The sequence below is a fragment of the Protopterus annectens genome, chromosome 2.part1 (genome assembly GCF_019279795.1).
Source record: "Protopterus annectens isolate FY-2018-M chromosome 2.part1, PAN1.0, whole genome shotgun sequence".
In the NCBI taxonomy this organism is placed as follows: Eukaryota; Metazoa; Chordata; order Ceratodontiformes; family Protopteridae; genus Protopterus; species Protopterus annectens.
The window spans coordinates 471,566,618-471,592,160 of record NC_056729.1 but is presented as its reverse complement, the minus strand read 5'-3'; positions in this window follow the sequence as shown (position 1 = coordinate 471,592,160).

Genomic DNA, 25,543 nt, shown 5'->3' with positions numbered 1-25,543 from the left:
TCACCAAGAGGATCATTGGCCTCAAACAGATGCCCTATGCAGCTCGACTGAAGAAACTCCAGCTGTACTCGGTTGCATACCGCCTGCTCAGAGGTGATCTTTGCCTGACATATAAGGCCATGTCCAACCCAAAATTGATGGACATGCTCCACCTAAAGAAAACCATATCCCCTTGAGCCACATGCTCTAGGGATCTAAACCTCACCACAACAATAAATAGGATGTGCTGGAGGGCTAGATTCCTGTCCCAGAGACTTCCCATGCTTTGGAACATTATTCCAATCTACATTAGGCAGAGATCCTCACTAGCACTCTTCAAGAAAAACCTTGACGAGTGGGTGGGAAACAGAAAGTTTACCCCAGGGATCACTTCAGTGGCTCTGCTGGACAGAAGCACAGGGAACTAATCTAAGAGGGCGGCGAAAGCTAATACATTCTGGCTAAGCTTATAAATGCCTTCAGGCAGATAGCCTAGTACCTACCTATGAACCTATGAACCTATGAATAAGTGTTGATATCAATGAGTGGCACATGCTTTTCTAAATAAGTGCTATGGGTGGATTAAACCAAGATAACAGTTTCAGATATGTGTCCCATATGTGGATTTGAACGGACAGTATGCCAAAATGTAGGCATGCTGTCTTGTTTCCTTACAAGCTAAGATAACAGCCAGCAAATATTCTTCTTAAACAAGTAGGTACTGTTCTACAAACCTGGTTATCAGAAAGCTGATGTTATCAGTGTTACTCCCATATTGATAGGAATTTGATGACAAACTCTATTAGTCATAACCATGCACAACAAAAAACATTAATATCAATTACTGGAATATGCTTCTCCAAAGAAATACTGTGGGTAAAGTAAACTAAGATAACAATTACAGATATATTTCCCCTGTGTGAATTGGAACACACAGCATGCCAAAATTAAGACATGCTGACCTGTTGCCTTACAGGTCAAGCTAAGAGGCAGCAGGGGTTTCATTTAAAAAAAAAAACAGGTACTACAGGTGTTTATAATGATTCCTGCAGAGTATGAATGAATATGGAAACTGCAAACATTTATTGGACATTTTATTGTAAAGAAATAACAGCTATGAACACATAACTTAAAACATATGTGTAAGCAGTCAGACAGGCATTTATTTTGCCTTAAATAAGCTTGTCTTTATTAGGAGGAATGAATTAAAGAAATTCTGTATGGGTTTTATTCCAACGTAGTGCGATCTCAGAGTTAGTATATATAAGTAGCAGAGGTCTAGTCTAGCAAAGAGAAACATACCCCGGGATTCATGAAGCTTGTGCCAGGTGCAGGTGTAGCGTCGGCGATCTAACACCAAATATGGCCGCCGAGCGATTCAGGTATGTGCTGTTTCCACGTGCACTACCTGTGTACGCTACACGCGCACAGCTCCTGGTGCCTGTATGCTAATCACCCCATGCACAGCAGTGTAGCATGCAAATGAAGGTATATAGTGATTCAGGAAGTGGTGCAGGCATAGTGTAAGCATGCAGAAATGTAAACCGAAAAAAACGGTTTACATTTTGCAAACATAAAATCGGAGCCATGACAGTGGACCAAACACATGTATTATACTGTTAATATATGCCAATGGCTAAATATATAGCCACTGGCATAAAACAACATGCACAAAATATGAAAAAGTACATTTAATATTATGCCCACACTAACACGAAGTTAAAGTGCAGGGCATCGGTGCGCAAAGGGGATTGCAAGGAATATATAAAAATATAAAATAAAACTGCAATGAAACACATATCACAATTTCCCCATAATAGTCAATGGCAGGCATGGTACACCATACTCATGGCGCAAGGGTTGCTAAGGGGCAGTGACAGTGTTATGCGCAGTAGCTAGGAATTAGTAGGCGATGCCATGCAAATGAGAGGAGTAATAGTGAATCGCAGATTTCCCGCTGGTGTAAGGATGCACAAAAAACAGCGTATCGTTATAACATAGAGGTGAGCCCTTGAGATAAAAATGACATCAAGAGAGGGGGTGTGTCACCATTGCTGTAAACACATTGGAGCATTGCTAACCCGGTTTGCCTGTTGCTAAGCAAAGCTGCAGGATAGGGGTGTGTTGAAGTAGCCATAGCTTTGCTTAGCTGATCGCACACAAGGTAACCGAATGTGCATGTGAACGTGGATGAAAACGCGCTGTAAACCCGGTAAATGGCTGTGCGCGGCGTGCACCAGAGCAGAAACAGGAAGGATACGGGAAAAAGATAAGGAAATGCTGCAGCATAGAAATAGGAGTACAAATGAGTAATTAACACCTTGGAACCCACAGTGGGCCATTGACAACAGCTAACAAGGCTGTTAGCAGCTACCTGCAGAACAGAAAAGGGAGGTGCCATACTGCCAAGAAAACAGAACTGTCACAGCAGAACAAAGCAAAATTGCAGTTGATCAGCTACATAACACATTTTGCAACACATTCCTGGGTGGGGAAAGTATAAAACAAGAAAGCCGGAAGCTGGATGCATGCCTATCAATGGGAGGGGATTCGAGTTGAAAAGTGAATTAATGGGCAACAGATAAATCATGGCAGGCAAGCATAATTCAACACCAAAGGCCCCACAATTGCAGTACTCACTGTAAAACCCATAATTAAGATACCCTGCAGCTGGAATTGCATATACACACCCAATGACATCAGCAGCATCCATAGTACAATAGAATAAAGTGTGAAACCACCTCACACACACGTGTGTATTCCCATACACTCTGCACCATCGGTGTAAACAGATGGGGAACTTTTAATATGTACATGTTAGGGGCTGCCATAGCTTTAATTCACCAGCATGTGTTGGAGACTGAAGGTGGTGTGGAGGATGATGCTAACAACCACCTCTGGCACCGGAGGAGGAGAAGAGTGTTCAGACCCATGGTAACCTACAGGGGCTAAATGATCTGGAGATAGTAGAGCATTACAGAGTGGACAGACACCATACAGCAACTTGTTGAGCTGTGCCGGCCATGCTTCAGAGACAGAAATAACAGAGGGGAACCCATCCCAGTGGACATGAAGGTATGTGTAAGCTTGAGAATACTAGCCACAGGTACACACAAGACCAACTGGGGATATCCTGGGGGTCTCACAGGCATCAGCATCCAGGGTACTCCACCAGTTCCTGGATGCCATGTTACCACATGCCATTGGGCACATATACTTCCCTCGAACACAGGAGGAGTTGGCCAGCAATATGCCTCTCTTCCACCATGTGACAGAATACCCAGAGGTATTGGGTACAATAGATTGCACGCACATACACATCAAGTCACCACCCGGTGAGCAGGGTAGGCGGTACATAAATCGAAGGGATACCCCTACATCAGCTGCCAGGTTGTGTACAATGCCCAGGCCATTATCATGGATGTGTGCACTGGCAGCCCTGGAAGCTATCACAACTCCCACATTTGGCATGCCTCACAGCTGTATCAGGTATTTTCCAGGGGGGACATCCCATATGGCCACTTGGTGGGGGATGCTGGCTATGCAGTGGAACGTTGGATGATGACTTCCATCAGAAATGCACACAAACCCATGCAAGAACGCCATAATGAGGCACACGCACAAACCAGAATCATCATAGAGCATGTGTTTGGGATGCTGAAATCATGGTTTTGTTGCTTGGACATATCTGGTGGAGCCTTGCAGTACTCTCCAGGCACGTGTGCCCACATCTTCATAGTATGTGCCATGCTACACAATATGATCCTGTGGAAACAGCTACAGAAAGGACAGAATGGTGAAGGCTCTCACAGTCCACCACCATTGCCAAGGGCCCCACAGGCACAGAGGAACTCAGACCATGAACACCCTGTGCCAGCCCCAGTAGGCAGACGGAGGCGTGCCCAGTATGCCCATGCCTTGGCAATGAGGGAACGTATAGCACACACACTGACAGTGTAGGCACCTATGGACTGACACCCTTCTCCACCTGCACACACAGTAAACATGGATGACACACACACAAGACCACCTGTAAATTGTCATGTATAGGTGGTCTACTGTGTGCATCCTACATAGGCAGCCCTCAACTATTGCACACACAACTGCTACTGGCACAAGGTAAGTCAACACCTGAACAGTAAATAAGCTATCAGCATGTGCTAATACTGTATGTATAGGTTCATAGGTACATAGGTAGGTACTTGGCTAACTGCCCAAGGCCATTCATACACCTAGCTGAAATGTGTCAGCTGTCATCACCCCATTGATTAACTAACTGTCCCTCTGTAGAGCAGAGCCAATTGCGGGATCCCTGAGGTGTATCCACTGTTCCTTATCCACTCTGCAAGGTTTCCCTGGGCTCCATATAATGTAATCAGGGATGTAGTTCTAAAGCATGGGGAGTACCTGTGACAGAAATCTGTCACTCCAGCATCTTCCAGTTATGAATGTAGCAAGGTTTAGCTCATTACAGTGTTTGGCTCACTGTGACATGGATTCCCATAGGTGGAGCATATCCATTAAGCCTGACTTGGACATGGCTTTGTTGGGCAGCAAAGATCATCTCTGAGTAAATGAGATGCCACTGAGTAATGCAAGAGCTCATGCAGTCTGGCAGCATAGGACACATGTTTGAGGCCAGTAATGCTCTTGGCGAGGTATGTTCGTGGACCCTCCAGCTGTTGGATGTGTCTTCTGAGGTACATCCCAAATAGGTTATCATATGCGATGATGGGATTGATGAGTGATGAGTAAAGGGGCACGATAACCTCAGTATGTCTAGATGCGAACCCTTAAGTAATCAGATGGTCTGCATAGAAGGATGTCCTAATTAATTTGGATATATGATTGTCAAAGGAGAGATCACTATCTAATGTATTCCCCACATACCCATTACCTCGTCTGTATTAAAGTGGCTGCCACTCATGTGTCAATATGTGGGTGTTTAGTTTTCCCAACATGGAATGACCAAGCAGTTTGTGGCCTTTAGCTGGAGGCCATGACTGTGACACCCTGTGTTGGTCTATGTGAGGCCCCTTTAAGGACGTCTGTAACAGCTGAACTGTCAATTATAGCTCCCAGTTTGCAGTAATCACCAAACATGGTCTGCTGTAGTCCACCTGTGTTTGCCTGTACCTCTGAGAAGTATATGGCAAACAGTATGGGTCCCAGGACTGAGTCCTGTGGGACACCAGATGTGACTGGTTAAGAGTTGGACCTGGAGGCTGCTAGGCTTACCATGTGGGTTCTGTGTGTAAGCTTGTTGGCAACCCAACCTGTGATGTATGGGCGTTTGTACTGGCTGGCGAGTTTATAAATAATACCTGAGTGGGTAATGGTGTCATAATCCTTGGCAAGGTCCAGGTAGTATGTGTGAACTACCACACCCCACACCTAAAGTCTAGGTGACTGTAAGACATCAAACAGGTTCAGTAGGCATGATCTGTACTCAATCAAGCAGACATGGGTTAGGTCGAGTGTCTGGAGGTTCCCAGTGTCTCTGTTAATGAGTTCCATGTTGATGTGCTCCATAGCTGTGCAGACCAGGCTAGTCAGGCTTATAGGGCAATAGTTCCTGGGGTCCGTTGTGGCACCCTCTTTGTGGAGTGGGATAACTGTTGCTGTGCACCACTCTGTGGGTATGTAGCCTGTAGAGAGGCTGGGTTTGAACAGTGTGTTTAGGTGAGGGATTAGTTCATTTGGCGCTCTTGTAAGACACAGCCTGGGACACTGTCCGGTCCCATTGAGGCTGTATTTGTGGCTTTGGATAGGGCTGTTTTGACCTGTGTGTCAGTGATTGCCGGGGCCGTACATTCTTCTGGTATGGTTAAGGACCATTTAGGGGTTGAGAGGGGTGTGCCATTTGCAGTGAACCTGTCTGCCAAAATGTTGGCAATATCAGTCAGATCAGTGTATTTTGTGCCAGTCTGTGACAACTCAGAGCAGATCTGAGAGTTCCCACTTAGGTTCTTGACATAGCTAAAGAATGCTTTGTGGTTGTCGGTAGGGTCCTTGGGAAATTGGCTTTTGAAGCTAGCCTTGGATGATTTCATGAGGAATCATAGTTTCTTGCTGATACCGATCAGGGATGTCTGTCTCTCTAGGGTTTTCACTCTTATCTGTACTAGTTACCTCCTACTATTGTAAAGCCTGTGTATGGCAGGGATCCACCAGACCGGTTTCCTGTTCTTGGAGGAGTGAGTCTAGGTTTGACTTGGGATAGCATGCATTCCTGCAGATGATCATAGAGTGCCTTTGTATAGGTTTCAGCATCTTGGACAGCATTGTCCATTGACGTGGGGGCTGTGAACCTTTCCACCTCAGGCAAAAGCAATGTGAAGTCTGCTTTGGAAAAGATTTTCACGGTGGTTTTCTTGCTTAGGGTTGTGGGCAGAATGTGAATATCCAGACTGATTAGTCTATGGCCTGATCTAACCAGCGAGGGGTTGATGTCAGGTGTGGAACACTGGTCACCCATGTTGGTGATGACCAGGTCCAATATGTTGTTCCCTCTGGTGGGGGTGATGACCAGTTGTTCCAGGGTGTTTGAGTCAGGAAATTCTAGGAAGCGCTGAGCAAGGGAGTTAGTACTTGAGTAGTTCTCCCAGTTAATGTTTGGGTAGTTGAAATCACCCAGTATCAGGGTGTTTGGTAAGACCCGCATATTTCCCAGTGTCTCCAGAAATGCAGAATGTGGGTCCTGGGTCATTGTGGTTGATCTGTAGCAAGCTACAATTTGGATTGCAGTGTTGCCCATTGTCAGTTGCACTTGGATGATCTCTGATGCATCATGCTGCACCACTAACCCGGAGGTGTGAGTATCCTTGATGAATATGGATACACCCCTGCCTTTTGTGTTCTGGTCCGGGTTCTGTGGCCGAAAGGTGTGGTATGAGTTATAGCCTGGTGGTGCTGGGGTGCTCTCTGGAGCCTTAAACCGGGTGTCTGTTACTGCACAGATATCGATGTTCTCCATACTGAGGAGTGCCTCGAGTGTGTGCAATTTGAGGTTTAGACTTCTGGCATTGAGTAGCAATACCCTCAGTTTCTGGTTACTTGTGCTATGTACGGTGGTGGGTTTGTCTTATGAGCCTTGCCTAAAAGTCCACCTTGCCTAATATCCACCTCTCTACTATTGTTTGCAAGCAATGACAGCTGTGCATGTGTACATGTTCTGCAAATGTGTACTGACCCTTGTTACAGGGCTGTGCCAAATGGCTATGTGCACACCTACATAGAGTGGATATTGACAGTAGAGACACACTGGTTGAACATTTAGATTTGTGTAGCCTAACCTCCCATTGCCAGACTAACAGCTGCTTGGAAATATGTTGACAGTAGTGGTAATGAAACAGGGTGCATATCATCTTTAACTTCAGTGTGACATCTGCAATAGGAGTGTAAGATGTAGGAAACTGCTGCCCATGTGTAATAGCTGCTTCATAGGTGATGGCGTACACTATCTGATTATATCCTGATCATGTCGATAGTGGCAGCAGAGTCTATTGATATTTGACTCTGTGTGGGAAGTGGGTGAATGTGCCTAACAAAGCTCATGGTTCTGCTGGGTATGTGAGTATATACCCAGACAAGGATACAGTCCTGTTCACACTTGCATCATCTGTAATCAACTATCAGGATGTGATGTGGCCCTCAGAGGGGGATTGCTACTAAATGTAGCTACCATGTTCCTGTAATAGCTAGTGTTGCCATGTCCATAACACAAATATTTACATGTGAGCATCACTGTCTAAAACATCTTCATAAGCAGTAAGTATACTAAATACAGTATGTGGTACTTGTAGTACTGAATGCTCATACAGGCATGTCCACTAGTCAGCTACTGGTGTTTACTAATGTCAGCTTTGAGTATGTGGCCATCCTGGGGGAATGCAATCTCTATGCCATGTACACTGCCAAACCTGCCTAACACCACACTCCACACATTGTCTGGGATGCAGCTACAGGGGCGATCTTGGAGGCAGTCCATACTACACCCATGACTGAACTAGACAGTCAAGAGGTGTAGTTTAACACATGCATCTCATCACCACAACCAACACATACCCTTACCAGAACACAGTAAGGACACACACACACACATTCCACCAGATATCACACACATCCACAGAGGCCTGTAAGTATCTGGCCAAGCAAGAGGCCTCCCAAGTTGGAATAGACAGACCACAGAATACAAAGACTGTACGACATAGTTTACATAATTGTGTCACACCTCAGAACACGTGGCCAGAAACATGGCCGACAGTACTAATTTGTGAACACAAACCCTAGCACTATGTTACACACCAAGCTATATAAGGGCAAACATACTGTCAACTGCCTGTCTGCCATGATTAGCCACATACCCATACACTCCGACCACCTTTAGAACTATACATGTCTCTGGCATATGCTATGTTGTTGTGCAGGACCTGTGATGCAGTAGCCTGGACTGCATAGAAACACATGTAGGAACTGCCAGGTCTTGTATGCAGGTATGTCCCAAGTCCTGGGTAGCATTCTGCCATTGGCCATAATGATGCAGCAGTACAGGGACAAGGATTGCATTCCACAATCGTGAAATGTACTGGTGTAATTTAAAGAGTATCCAGCATCTCTCTGCCTGGGGTAACATGATTGACAGACCATGATGCTTTGCCGGACAGGGCCTGCACCTGTCACCACTGAGAATCTGGATACTGGCAATGGTCCATGCTTCCCCTATAGTGCCCTCATCATGACAGGTTCAAGTGAAAGTCCACTGGTGCAACAGGGACAGCCAACAAATAAACTGTGGGTCTTGCTACTCAATGATACAAATCAGGTATTCAATATGACTCACTTACAGCAATCTGAAACATGGAGAACATATCTGTGCAGTGATTGAGATATGGTTCAATGCTTTGGAGAGCACCCCTGCATGACCATGTTATAACACATACCTCACCGCTTGGCCAACATCCTTTATTGGAACACATGGGCCACAGGTGTGTCCAATTTCCTGAGGGATATGTACAACCCCACGCAAGTTGCACTTGCACAATGTAAGATGCATTATGCTGAGCAACTATCTTTGTGCCAAAGTGTAATCCAAATTCCACCTTGTGACAGATCATCCACCATGCCTCAGAAATCCCAATTGTCATTGTGCTGTAATGGGGAATACCAGTTTTGAGACAGGAAACCATAATCATGGCCACTCAGCTATCCCATTATGAACTGGGAAGACTCATCATGTACCAACACATGTGCTCAATGCATGTTGGATGTCATCAACACCAGTGACCTGGATCACCATAGTCGCACCAACAGGGCTAACAGTATGCCACACATGGTCAGTATTCAAAGCCAATGCTATGCTCCTTAACAGTGAAGTGGTGACTGTCATGGCACCCATGCAGATGTACAATGCATGTGCAAATGCAGGGTCCTACACAAATGCACTTTAGGCACTCACATATGTGCAGTGATCATGCCGTTGAAACAGAAACAGGATTCAAACAAACACAAACATGAAGGCAAACCAGTGGTACCCTGCCTTAAACTGTACCAGAGAAGGTAGTAACTGTTGCAAGAGTCAACACACATGAATGGAAGTTGATCCATGGTCAGCCTCAGTAAGATGCAGATACACCATATAATGCCACACAAAGCTACCATGAAACTAATCATCCACATATTATGAGGCCAAACACAGAGGATTCCATAGCTGTATCATGAAACATAATGGCAACAACAAGACCTGCTGTGCTTCACAGCACTATGGCATGAGAGGTACTGCACCTACGGAAATAGCACCTGTTCAGCCAGATAGGGTCTTGGATAACATAAACACACTGTCCCCCCCCCAACAGGTACACATTCATATATCCATGTACACTACAGAGCCCCTGTAATAACAAATATGCAGGTACAAGCTGCACTCTCTAATGCCATACATACCAGCTGCATGGGACCTGTCCACATTCCAGGTTATATCCTACACAAATGTCAAAACAATCTGCTCCCCACATAAACATCTCGTACAATCATAGCTTCATGTCAGGCTGTGTACACAGTGAATGTATAACAACAGTCATCTGTTAATGCTGTCAATATCCGAGGGACCCTGGTATGTGTACAGCTGACCTGGTTACAAACAGTGGTATAATTGCATTGCACAACACATAATGCAACTGTGTCAGTACATTGGTACTCTGCACAGTTGTTGTAGGACTAGGTACAGTCCATGAGTCAAAGGTTACTTGGTGTTGTATGATTACATGTCATACCACATATGGATGTGTGTTGGTGGTCTGAGGACATGGTGGTGTCTGAAGATTACATTCTAGAATGCAGCTTTTGACACTGTGACCTGCACCTGGCTCATCTGTGATGACTTATGTTGGAGTACTGGTCTGTACATGTGAGTAGCCGTTATGAATGTGGGGACACCACCACCTGGAGTGGTCCATACCAGTGTTATGGCCCACATGTCTGGTTCTGAGTTATATGGAGGTAGTGCTATTGTGCAGAGCCTTTGGCCAGGTGTTCATCACTGCACAGATGTCAGTATTCCCCATTGTAGGTTCAACAGTGAGCAGCTGTGATTATGACAGCAGCACATCTAGCACTGGTTAGCATAAGCATACAATGCAATTGTCTTCTAGGTGTCAGGGTGTTATCCTGTGTTTAAGTTATTTGCCTTGGAATGGCACTATATGGGCAAATGCGAACAAGGTATTATCACCACTCCCTTGAATCATGGATGTATGTGATCTGTGACAAAGGCTTGTCTTCTGTCAGTCATGTCATCCCAGACTGACAGACACTGGACAACCTCGTAATAACAGCAGGACATTGGCTCACTGTGTTGGTCAAGCAGTTGCCATTCCTAGCATGAAATCACTGTGAGTGGTTGTATCTTGCTTGGTATTATAGACTGATACATCTAAGGTGACGGACAGCAGCAGATATTGTGTAGATGACCAGTGTCAGATATATGTAGTGCAGCATTCCTGCTAACAATGACAACTACTAATACCGGAGTCCATTACAACATGTTCTGTACGTCTAACTATGAGCATGGCCACTGTGGCCTTCCATGTTTAGAATCAGAGTGCATCCCAAACAGCCCTGTGCTACTAAGTGTGTGAGCATGCCCACTGACACCTTGTGTAAGTTATGTGCTTCTATGTGTATGAACATGGCCATTGTAACCCTGTATAGTGATTGTAGTCATCCATTCCACAGAAGGGCATACTCCTGTTCAGAATGAACTCCTACATTAAAAACACAGGTTCACAGCTATGTACATCTTAACTGTCAACATCCCTGTTGATGTCCACAATCCTAGAAGTTCATGATGACTGCCTTGGAATGCGTAATCTCTGTGGTGCAACTCAGAACTGTGTAGTACTGTAATAGTGATCTATAGATAGGCAGGTGTTCTGATCCCATCACTGGCATGTGTGTGTGTGTGCCCATCAGCCAGAGGACAAAACAATGCTTTTTAGAGTACTCACACTCCATACAATTCCTATACTCAACTTTGGCAAGGCTGATGATGTCACCCACCTAGGAATACACCTGTGGGATTACTTTGACCCAGTAATCTCGGTAGTGCATTCTGTAACTGCGTAATGCTGTAGTGTGATAAAGTAGTTAAGTCGGTGTTCTAATCCCAAACATGCCAAGTGTGTGTGTGTCCATCTGCTGGTGCACAGAACAAAGCTTTTTAGAGTACTCGCACCCCATACAATTCCTATACTCAACTTTGGAAAGGCTGATGATGTCACCCACCTAGGAATACACCTCTGGGATTGCTATGACTCAGTAATCTCGGTAGCGCATTCTGTAACTGCGTAATGCTGTAGTTTGTTAAAGTAATCAGGTAGGTGTTCTATTACAAGGCATAGCAGGTGTGTGTTTGTCAGTCATACCCTATGTGTTGGAGGCTGTGAGTGTCTAGCCACTGGATGTGTTGAGGAGCGTATTTTGTAGTTTCCCATATATAGTGGCCATATATGTCACAATCAGACAAGAGACTGGGTTGGCAAGACATACCCATACATTTGGCAATAGGCCTGGTGAATAAAGTCAGCAACCCTAATATTACCCAGAATACAGTCTGAGCCCATGTGTCAGACAGAAACACACTTGCCCTGGGATTAACACCAGTACATAATACAAGAGCTGCTGGTGTTTACCTTTTCATTCTTTTCTAACGCTTTGGTGTCATGAGGTTTGTTCTTGGGATATATAATCTATATCTATGTATGTATATGTGTATATATATATATATATATATATATATATATATATATATATATATATAGACATTAACACACATACATCTATGTAATTGAATACATGTGCTATACTGTTGAATGACTGTGCTGGATGATATGTTCGTGATAACAACCAATGTCTGTATATCTGCCATGGCTTAGTGGTAAAGCACATCGGCTGTGGTGTGCAGGGTCCTGGTTTCGAGCCTTGCAAAGACTGGTTATCTTGTTGCTGGGCAGAACAAGGGCCATTGGCATGGCTAAGCTGTGGGGGTGTCTAAACCTGCCTAGGGCAATTGGAAGGGGTAACAGCAGTAGGAAAGTAATCAAGGAGAACTAGCTGAGCTGACAGGTGAAATGTATCAAGATCAGCCAATTACAGAGGCAGCAGACCAGCCCAGCCCAGAACACTACTATAAACTAAGCAAACACCTTCCCCTCTGGTTTTTCCACACTCTACACCACCAGTGTATACAAGCGGGGAAATTTTAACAAACAAACCTACAAAATGAGAAGGGCTGCAGCAGGCAACATAGAGCAACATGTGCAAAAGGCTGAGGGTGGTGAGGTTGTGAATGCTGCCGAACAACTCACAGTTAAGAGACAGAGAAGAGCGTACAGACTCAGGGTAACCTACCAGGGGCTACATGAGCTGGAGATAGTGGAGTACTATAGGGTGGACAGAGACCTCCTACAGCAAATTGTTGAGCTGTGCCGGCCACACCTGAAACATCAAACTGACCAAGGGGAACCCATCCCAGTGGATACCAAGGTATGTGAAGGCCTAGGTATACTAGCCACAGGTACCTCCCAAAGCACAACTGGGGATTTCACAGGCATCAGCATCCAGAGTATTCCACCAGTTCCTGGATGCCATGTCAGCACATGCCAGTGAGCACATATATTTCCTCAACACACGTGAGATGTTGACCAGCAATATGCATCTCTTCCACCAAATAGTAGACTACCCTGGGGCAGTGGGTGCTATAGACTGCCTGCATGTATGCATCAAAGCACCACCCGATGAGCAGGGTAGGGCCTACATAAACCACAGGGGCATCCCCTCCATCAACTGCCAGGTTGTATGTGATGCCCAGGGCATTATAATGAATGTGTGTGCTGGCTGCCGTGGAAGATATGACGATTCTGAAATATGGCATCTGATGCAGCTGTACCACAGATTTGCCAATAAGGACATCCCCTATGGTCACCTAGTGGGGGATGTTGGGTACCCACTGGAGCCGTGGCTGATGACACCCATCAGAAATGCACACATGCCTGAACAACAACACCATAATGAGGCACACACACAGGCCAGACATATAATAGAGCATGTGTTTGGGATGCTCAGGACATGGTTCCAGTGTCTGGACACATCTGGTGGAGCCTTGCAGTATTCACCAGCTACATGCACCCAAATTGTTATGGTATGTGCTATGCTACACAGTATGATCCTGCAGAAACAGCTGCAGAAGAAACAGCTGCAGCAGGAACAGCATGCGGCAGGGCCACACAGCCCCCCACCAATGCCAAGGCCTGCACAGGCACAGAGTGCCTCAGAGGAGGAACAAGCTGAGCCTGACCCAGTAGGCAGAAGGAGGCATGCCCAGTATGACCTGGCCCTGGCAAAGGGGCAACGCATAGCATATGCACTGACACAGTAGGGACCCAGGGAATGACACCCTCTCTGACTCACACAGACAGTAAAAGGGATGCCAAACATGACACTACCTGTGCTCAACCATATATAGGGAGTGTACTATGTGCATCCAACATAGGCAGCCCTCCAGCACCATCCTCAAGTCTGGCACACCCTCAAAGTAAGTCAATCAATCTACCAAGTGCCAAATGGAGTAGAATGTGTAGTTACCTGTAGCTATGGTACGGATGTGAGCATGCAAGGGAATTGGGAGGCCGAATGTTAAGGCAGTAGACAGTAGACACCCATAGTGGCACCATGACATCTGCAACACATACTGGAGTCACCATAGTAGCCAGTACTACACAGAGTGACAAAACCCAGTACAGGTAATGGGCTGAGCGACATGTGTGTCCATAAGTCCCACACAAGTCTCAGCCAGCAGAACAGGTGTAGACAGACACAAACAAATGCTGTACTATGGCCTCTGACTGTTCTCTATGGGTAACCTCTCCCCCAGACCCACACAGACAGACTACCGCAGGGCAGCCAGTTAGATGTAAGTTGTGAAGGCTAGGAAGTCAGACACTAATATGTTGGTAATTAAAGCTATGATCTGTAGTACACTGGTATGCCTCTAGATAGCTCAATAGGTAAGACTACACACTGAAATGGAGTACCTGACATACCAGTACAGTCCTAGCAAATGTGTACAGGTGTCAGGCGTGCCACCCCATCCAACATACACTTATAGCAACAGTCAGGTGTGCCCCCACTGCTCCTGTGTAGGAATGTAGATACAGTCAGGTGTCTCCCCCGCTATGCAGACATGTAGCAACAGTCAATGCCAAATAACCGATGGATACCCTGCAGACTTAGCATGCTAACTGTCAGTGTACAACACAAAGGATGGCACCGCAGTACAAACTACCTGGACTTGTTCCACACATGTGATACAGATGGCCATACTGGGCATGCTCACACACTTGAAGGTATGAAGGAAATGTCAGTCAGCAACATACTGAAAGGTCATAATGGGCATGCTCACACACTTAAATACATGAAGGCCATGTCTGCAAACACCATTGTTCCAGACATATCTGGCAGTCGCAGTTCTTAGTGCAGACACATGTCAGTATGCACCACCCCTGCCTTGCACACAGAGTGGATAGGAATACAGGCATATATGTAAGGACAACACACTATAATAAGCCAAAGGTAGATGGACATAGATGTGTGGAAGAGGGTGACCGTGACAATGAGCCATCCGGGCCTGTCCCACCCAGCACACAGCCAAAGGGCCCCAAACACATGAGATGCAGATGTCATACACTGCGGATACTAGCCACCAGTATCTGTCAGCATGACAGACTATGTGGTGCACGTGCCAGCTGTGCAACATGACTGTACAAGGAAGTAGTCATCTAGTAGTTGTATACATGTACCTGTGACATATGACCCCGTGTGTGCCCATATGTGGCATGTCAACTCCTACATGAATAGGTTATGGCCCATGCACGCACTGCCCTCCCCATAGCAGTATTATGACAAGCCTGCTGAGGTCATCCAATGTGAAATACACCTTTGGGAGAGCTGTAGCTCAGTAATCTCCATGGCGCGTCCCATAACTGCATACTGCTGTACTGATAAACTAGTTAAGTAGTAGTTCTAACCCCAGACTTGCCAATTGTGTGTGCGATTGTGTGCGTGTCTGTCTGTCTCAGACTGTGTACAGAGAAATGCTTTTTAGGCTACTCACAGTCTATACAATTCATATACACAACTTGGGCAAGGCAGCTGATGTCACCCACCTAGAAATACACCTCTCGGACTGCTGTAACCCAGTAATATTGGTAACGTGTTTGGTTACTGCGTAATGCTGTAGTGTGTTAAAGTAGTTAGGTAGGTGCTCTATTCCAAGGCATAGCAGGTGTGTGTGTTTGTCAGTCATATCCTGTGTGTTGGTGGCTGTGAGTGTCTAGCCACTGGATGTGTTGGGGAGCGTGTTTTGTAGTTTCCCATATAGTGGCCATATATGTCACAATCAGCCAAGTGACTGGGTTGGTGAGACACACCCATACATTTGGCAATAGGCCTGATGAGTAACAGCAGCAACTCTCTTATTACTCAGACTATAGTCTGAACCCATGTGTGGGACAGAAACACACTTGCCCTGGGATTAGCACCAGTACATAATACAGGAGCTGCTGGTGTTTTCCTTTTCATTCTTTTCTAATGCTTTGGTGTCACGAGGTTTGTTCTTGGGATATATAATCTATATCTATGTATGTATATGTATGTATATATATATATATATATATATATATATATATATATATATATATATATATATATATATAGATATATATATATATATAGACATTAACACACAAACATCTACGTAATTGAATACATGTGCTATGCTGTTGAATGGGTACATTTTCATTATTGGGGCAACACTATTAATGCAATCATTCAGGTGTAATGCAGCTCATTAACATGCCTGTTGAGCACATGTCGGTATAAAATGCTTGTGTTAATAATTAAATGTTTAACCAAGTAACTAGTCTAATTTTACACACATCTGCCTGACAGATGTGTTAAGGTACTGCATAACAGCGGAGCGATCGATTTAAAGTGTTGCCCCGGTAAGTCGCACAGACAGGAAATCAGTAATAAGGAAATACTTGCAAATAACATGACATTTCTTTCTTCTGTTAATTAGGCATGACATGGTGATATGTACACTGCATGAAATGCCTAACATGAAGTAACTGCCTGTGCTTACATTTTACAAAGACGTAGTCATGCTGACCATTTGTATTCGGACAGTTTCAGCCCTCTGTGAGGCCTGTGAAATGATGATTAAAAGACAGTGAAATTGCTATGTATATGTTTGCCGTGAAGGGCTTACAAGACACAAGTTCTTAGGATTAGGCTTCAACTTGGATTAATTATGTAAAAGCCTTGTACATTAGCAACAGATGTATACATCATAAACACAGTTATTTCCGGGCTCAGCGATGCCTTCCTAAATCCATGCCTGACACTCTTAACAAACAAATGATTACTGTTTACTGATTGTAATCGCATCCTCGTGGCTTAAAGAAGCCGAGTTAGTATAATTAGAGATGTTGAGGACAGGTATTTGACAGTGAAAATGTTTTCTACAATGCCTGCTTTCACCATAATGGCTAGACTGCTGTAATAGTAGGCCTTTGTCTTTGTTTATGCACTATGCTGCTTTCGGGCAAACACTTTCAATGTGGGTGCTCAGCTCCGACTCCAACCTCAAGCCATGTGGTTTGGATGTTAATGTTAACAGTTGTATGTAAATCAGTTAAATGGATAAAATGTAAAAACAAACTGAGAACAACTGTAACTTCTACATTTTACAAACACATGTTAAGACTAACACAAATACATGGTTTGACACTGGATTCGGTCAGCAACCGCATTAACAGTGTTGCCCCGTTAACAGAAATGTACCCCCGTGCAAATGCACTTAAACATGCTCACTGGTGCTTAGATATGTTTATTACTGCATATTTGTGCTTACACCTGCTTAATAGTAACGTATTCATTATGTCACTAACACTGAGATTGAATGACATTAATTACACATTTTATGCAGTACTCCAGTTCACATGTACATGTTCTTATGTAGGTTGTACAGCAATACGATGTGTAAATATGTTTATATGCACATTCTACATGGTAAATGATATATGCTAGTGTGGGACTCGGACCGTGAATGCCTGTCCATTAGGCGAATGCTCTGACCAATACATTATTGCTGTGCTGCTTCAGTTGCATATATACCCATATACGCATGTTTCCTACTTCCCCAATCACCCACCCCAACACTTCACTAACACTGCAATCATCCATTCTCCAGTTGGATTCGCAGTGCATCCACACCAGTACACATTGGCCGCTCCCTACCCATGTAGACCCATCCTATCGGTTGACTCACTACACGTATCTTCAGGAAACCCTAACATTTAGTCCACAAACATTGGTGACATGAGTGACCAATAGGATACTAATCACAATATTTGCGTTATCTCACATGGGACACAGTTGTCTTTATGTCAAGATTAGACACTTACTTCCTTACATACTTACTCCCGTTAACATGACACTACAATGAATTAATTAGTCTGACTATATGGTAACGTACACGTTACAGATGAGAACTAATTATGTACGTGTTTGGTGTGTTTCATTTACAAATAGACCGGTTTAGTATTTGGAGTTGCTGTTGCAGGTAGATCAAAGGGATAATTCCCTGTGTGAAACAGTCCTCACATTTGATTTATTCAGCACAGCACTGACTTCGGACATTGTACACACTTCTGCGTTTCAGCAATTTCGGCCCTTCCCTCTTATGCACTATCTGTTATTCTATCTACTGTCAAGGTTTGTAAGGGCACATTCATGTATTTCTGTCTGCAAATGGAATGGATATGTTACAGGGAATGTACATCTACATATAGATGTATGCATTTGTGTATGCATACATACTTATAACTGACTCCCTGGCCTCCATGAGGCGGTCCAATTAGAACCAGGCCATCCAACCATGACACGCCTGGTTCCCCAACCCCACCCGAGTTCGACATATATGCAATCATCCATTATCCAGTTGCTTTCACGGCCCTGACACACCTCCACACATTGCCCTCCCCCCAGTGCTAGGGGACCTACACATATGTTGCTCTCCCACCATTTAGTCCTTGAACATACCAGCCCTTGCTTGTAGAATGGACGGAGATACAAATATGCTGTCAATTTGTGGTAGTCCCACTGGGGACTACCCTCTGATTGTTTGTAAAGTAGACTTAGCAGATCAACAATGTTACTCCCACTGGTAAATCCCTGCCTGTGGTGTGAGCAGCAGTGCTTTGCTCACTCCTGGCCAGCGTGATATGACATACGCTGACAGCACTATATAATACTATAGTTGCTGTTGATTCCCTTCTCATTCCTTTTCTATGCTTTATTGTTACGTTATTCATTCTTCATATATATATATATATATATATATATATGTGTGTGTGTGTGTGTGTGTGTGTGTGTGTGTGTGTGTGTGTGTGTGTGTGTGTGTGTGTGTGTGTATGTATATATGTGTGTGTGTGTGTGTGTGTGTGTGTGTGTGTGTGTGTGTGAGTGTATATATATATATATATATATATATATATATATATATATATATATATATATATATATATATATATATATTACATCTGTACATATTTGTATACATTCCCTATGCTGGGCACTGCTTACACCCACGCAAGCACACTCAGATTTGCTTACTATTTGTTATATATGTTTACTGCTGCTTATTTGTGCTTACTTGTGCCTTATTCTTTATGACAGTGCCACTTTGATTGAATGGATTTGGATAAAAGTCCCATGTGATACTCAAGTTCACATTTACATGTTATTGTGTCGGTTTTACACCAGACCGACATTCATTCCACATGGAAAATGATATGTGCTATAGTTGAACTTGAACTTTGAATGCCTGTTCGTTAGGCGGATGCTCTAACCACTACACTATTGGTGTACTGCTTCATTTTGATGTATACCCATGGTTCATAGTTATCTGAACACACTCCTCAACACTTCACTAACACAGCAGTCATCCATTCTCCAGTCGGAAAAACCACACCACTACACATGCATCACTCTTTACCGCTCTAGACCCGTCCCGCATGTTGACTCACTCCAAGTATATTCAGAAGTCCCAAGCTTATAGTACTGGAACATACGTTCATATAATGGTCAGGGTGTTCAAATAGTTTTCCAGTTTGCGGCTCGTCCGACTGGGGACTGGGACTGCCCTGTACCTGTTTGACAGTCAGACTTAGCACATGGACAAAGTTACTCCCACTGTTAGCATCCTACCTGTGGTTGTAGATGCAGGGGGTTTGCTCACCTCTGGCCAGCTTGATATGACAGCACTAAATAATACAGGAGTTCCACTGCTGTTTTCCTTCACATTCGTTATGAATGCTTTATTGTGACCATGTTCGTTCTTTATGCTATGTTTGTGATAATATCAGAGTTAAGTATAACTGCCGTGGCTTATTGGTGAATCACATTGGTTGTGGTGTGTAGGGTCCTGGTGTCGAGCCTTGCCGAGGCGGTTTATTGTGTTGCTGGGCAGACCAAGGGCCGTTGGACAAAGGGTGGGTACAACACTTTTCAGCAGCGGTTTTCCGTTTCACCATATTTCACCACCGCTTCCCGTCATGCAAACACCTTCTCCATTCTTACTGTGATACATCACTCCAGTTCACATTTCAATAGTATTATGTCATTATACAGCATAAAATGTCAGAATATGCTTGTATATGGATTCCACATCATAAATGGCATGTGCTGCAGTCGAACTAGCAATGTCTGCTCATTAGGCGGATGCTCTAACCACTACACTATTGCTGTGCTGCTTCATTTGCATGTATACCCATGGTTCATAGTTACCCAAACACACTCTGCAACACTTCACTAACACAGCAGTCATCCATTCTCCAGTTGGAAAAACCACACCACTATACATACGCCACTCCCTACCGCTCTAGACCCATCCCGCATGTTGACTCACTCCAAGTATATTCAGATGTCCCAAGCTTATAGTCCTGGAACATACTGTCATATAATGTTAAGAGTGTTCAAATAGTCTTCTGGTTTTTGGCTCATCCAACTGGAAACTGGGACTGCCCAGGACCTGTTTGAAAGTCAAACTTAGCACGTGGACAAAGATAGTCCCACTGCTAGCATTCTACTTGTGGTTGGAGACACAGGAAGTTTGCTCACCTCTGGCCAGCTTTGTTTTCCTTTGCATTCGTTATGAATGCTTTATTGTGATCATGTTCATTCTTCATGGATATATATATATATATATATATATATATATATGTATGTATATATATATATATATATATATATATATATATATATATATATATCACAGCGCATACCTGTTTACGTCTGCTTGAATGTGCCTTACTCACCCTATGTCTGACAGCAATTATTCTGGGCATCATATAAAATTAGCAGCCCTTGCATGGCTTGGACCCAGAAACAGAAAACCTTAGTCACTGGTTTGACCACTAAACCATCCATGATACATTCTGCATGGATGGTAGTTAGGATATATGACTTTATTACAGGCATTCCACACTACTGGAAACAAATGTGACAGTCGGTTGGTGTACATATGTATAGTACATGTTAATGTTCATATGTTTCTGAGAGACATATGTATACATTTGCAAGTATACATATTTATGAGTAGGACACATACTTGACAACTACTTATATGCATGTATGTATGATGTGTAGCTATACAAATATAAGTATGTACATTTATAGATATATGACTACATATCTTGGGTTATACATGTCCATGTATATGAACACCTGCATCCGGGAGGGACCTGTACCGTTTGTATACAGGGGTTGTGTGCATCATTACGACGTGGAACCTGGACAGGGTATACAATTTGTGGACGTGTACTATTTGGAAGATGGCTATGGGGAAGCTTCTTGGGAACATGTGAAAGGTATATATTCCTGATAATGCATGTGGAGAGACGTGCATCATGGTCAGATGTTTAATCCCAGGTTGTAGGTTCTGCAGGACTGGGTGGAGGCTGAGCAGGGTTGTGGACAAGTACTGCTAATCCGACTTTGTGTCCAGATGTCAACGGTGTGGCAATCATGTGCCACCATGTCTAATCTTGAGAACAGACACATCCCGTGAGAGATGTCCAAAAATTGTGAATGCCAATGACACCATTCTTTTGGCTGTATGAAAATGAGGGAGAGTTATACATGCATGGGATACCTAGTTTGCAGGCCTGAGACTGCTTAGGGTGAGAATGCTTACTAGATGTGGGGAGGGGGCACTATGTGCAGATATGGCTGGCCCAAGCTAGCAGCCCGAGTATGGGTGGTTTTGGTGGATGTTCAGCAAGGGGGGGTGGTGTGATGTGGAGGGGACGATGGGTATTCAATTATGTATCCAGGTGTGTAGGGGTTGGATTTCTCAGTTCAGGCCAAACCATTATGTGGTGTGAGCTGGTACCATTTCTGTACATGTGTATCGTACATTTTGGTGCAGCGGTTAACGTTGTCGCCTCACAGCAAGAGGTTCTCTGGTTCGATTCTCGGCTGGGGTGCCTTCTGTGTGGAGTTTGCATGTTCTCCCTGTGTTCGCGTGGGTTTCCTCCGGGTACTCTGGTTTCCTCCCACAGTCCAAAGATATGCATCTGGAGCATTTCTCCCCGGGCCTCCGCTGAAAACAGGCCCTGTGGAACCTAGTCGGACATTCCCGGTCAACAAATGTTAAATAAAAAATAAAATAAATAAAAAATAAATAATGTTCATATGTTTGTGGGATTGTGTTCTGCAATATGACCTGACAGGGTGTATTGGGGATGTGAATGTATGTTCTTTAGTTTCCTTTTGAATTCTCCCGCTGCACCCTCGTACACCTCCAGTTCACCTATTGTACACCCGACCCAGTCTCCCCTTGGCGGATTATTACATTACCCATCACCCCCCCCCCAAAATCCACATACACACCATCCATCCCTTCTCTGGTTGTTAGCCCATGGCACAGACAGCAGTACACATTGCCTACTCTACATATCTTTGCTAACATTATGATTTTGAGGCCAACCCTAGCATATCTGGTCTTCCACATGCTGTACTTCACGCACATAGGTACACGCAAATACATATCTTTCATGACATGGTAGGTTGACCCAGGTTCTACCCATTCATTTTTGGGCCATCCAGACAAGGACGACTCAGACTGCGAATGGGCAGATATTAAGCAAATGCTCTGACCATTGGGCTAGGCTTAGCAAAGGGCAGCGGTGCGCAAACACGCTGCATTTTGCTTCCACTTGGTATAAAAATTAACACTATAATGAAATATGGACACAGGGTTTTGAATGTAATTGTTCGAGGGACGGGGGCTCAACATTCAGCTTCTTGCTTGTGTGTTTATACCTGTGATTTTATTTTGGTGTTCACGGAACTCTCTTGTATGCTTTTCATAAATTTCAGTATCCACTGACACTGACGGTAGTGATTACTATTCAGTGGTGGCTGGTGACTTCAGATCAAAGGGGGGCTGCAGGAGACAGCTGAATGGGCCGTGGCAATGGGAAGGGGTTTGGTCAACTACGAAAGGGGTCGAGCTATGCTAAAAAATCACAAAAACTGGGACTTTAATTAAATATGCTGCCCTGGGTGCCACTGCCAAACCGTCAAGACAAAATGAATTGTAGAAGAAAAAAAATATTTCAGTGCATTGGCTGCATGACAGCTTAATTAATATCTAGATGGAAACAAAAAGGTTGCAAGGCATGGAAAAATAAATTACTTTTTAAATACATTACTGGAATGCCAGTCAAAATCAAGTATAAAAAAACAAGCAGCACCCAAGTCAAACCACGTCTTCTTGCACTGCAGTTCTAATTATAATTTATATTCAGCTTTATAAAAGTACCAAGTAACATGCTGAAAGTAGCAATCTCTGTGATACCACCACTTGTAAAAATGTTTCTTATCTAAAAAAGACGTTCTGCCTGACAACTATCTACTTGTTTCATGCAGAAAACATGATCAAAGTAAAAAATTAACAGCAAACAAGAAACAAGCTCAATATAAATTGCTTAAAGGATTACTGCACAGATTATAGACCACACATGATAGGTTGTCATTCTGTTTAGTTTATGGGTAAAGCCTTACAAGATGACTGCAAGTCTCCAACAAATGTAACGAGCTTCTGAAAATACTGCAGTCCTGTCCTTTATTATAATTACTTTCATATCCATTTAAATACCTAAGGCTTATACTTATCTAGTTATGTAAATATTCTCTGCATGGCAACAACAAAAAGGCTTTCAATGTTGATAATTCTTTAACAGTATGCTTATTAAAGCTTACTTGCATCTTACAGTCTCAGACAAGCTTGCCTGATGGTCATTAAAGCATTGCTACTTAAACACAGAGCAACAGGCACTGCAACAACATGCATTTTCTGAATAAGAAGAAGCATAAATCAACAGTATAAAAATATGACAGAAAACCAGAACATTCTGCAAAAGCAAGGATAGATGAAAAGCCACTGTAGTACTTGTGTCTACCTTGGATGGGGGATACTCTACTCACTTATACTGCATAACTGCTCCTTGCCTTGCTTGGACATATCCAGAGTCACTACGTGGGGAAGTGGGGTGCAACAAGTATGTCACAATTTGAAATATCTCTGGCTGACTCTGATGGCCCTGACACATTTGTCATACCTCTCAGCCACAGAGTAAGAAATCTGGACAAAGTCATTAACAGAAGTGGGACAAAGGCCAAAAAATAAGGACAATTTTAAAATATTGCTCTTATAAACTTAGAAACATAATAGAATAGTAAGTCTTGCATTAGTATGAATTTTCTGAAGGGTATGAAATCTGAAACTCAAATGTCTGTCATTATTTTCTAACTTCAATCTTTAATGATTTGCCACTAATTTGCCAGAAAACCACAATTTTATGAAAAATGGACCAAAAATGTGATGCAAAAATATAAAATAGCCACACAATACAGCTGGGAACCTGTCAAAGAAGGGGCACTTTTTTACTATTAGTACTGTTAACCTGAGCAGCTGACAAAATAAGAGAAGCTACATGCATTTCTGAAAGTAAAAGTAATCTATAACTCTTAGGATTACAATTATTTATTAATTGTAAACCCTCCACATTTTCTTCCAAATGTTCCATTTTGTGGAGGGATTATTAGGGGGAAAGCAACATTTTGAGACAAAATTGGGGACAATTGAGAGGTTTGGATATACCTAATTCTATAAAGTGATTTATTTGCATGTACCTCTCATCCTCTTAATGCAGGAAATCTGGACAAGGCCAAATATATCTGGGGAACATACAAGCAGTGCTAAAAATTGCTCTTGTATAAACTTGGACAGTTGCCAGAACAACAGGTCTTTCTTTAGCATGCATTTATCTGAAGAGTATGAAGTCTGAAACTCAATGTCTGTCATTATTTAGTGACTTCATTCCTAAATAATTTGCCAGAAAACCACAAATTTTATGAGGAACAAAACAAAAATAAGAAACAAAAATCTATTCATTCTGCAAAAATCTAGACAGTTAAGAGGTATAGTTCAGCTGGGGCTGTCTGACTTTGCCACCCATACCCCCTCACAAAATCATGGTTGAATGGGGGCTCCCCCTGCAGCTATTCCAATGTCCCATTACTTGGCTATTTCGCCCCATTTACCATAAACACTGTAATGTGCATACTGCTTTACTTCTACTGTGATTTGGATTTCATTTAAAAGTTTTATTTTACATTTTACAGGACAAGCACTAATAGACATCTGCTAAACAAAGCAATGGGGTCTCACAGTGAAAATAGACTTAGCATTAAAACTTTTCTGCCCTTGAAACTCACATTCATTGGAGCAGCATTGAAACCCACATTCAAAGAAAATACATCTGGCCAGTGGCAGATAAAGATTACCTTTGGGCTGTTTTCAAATCATAGGCTCCTTGCACAGGAAACATACATGTGTTCTTTGATACACCTTCCTGATTGTATCAAATTATATTCCTTG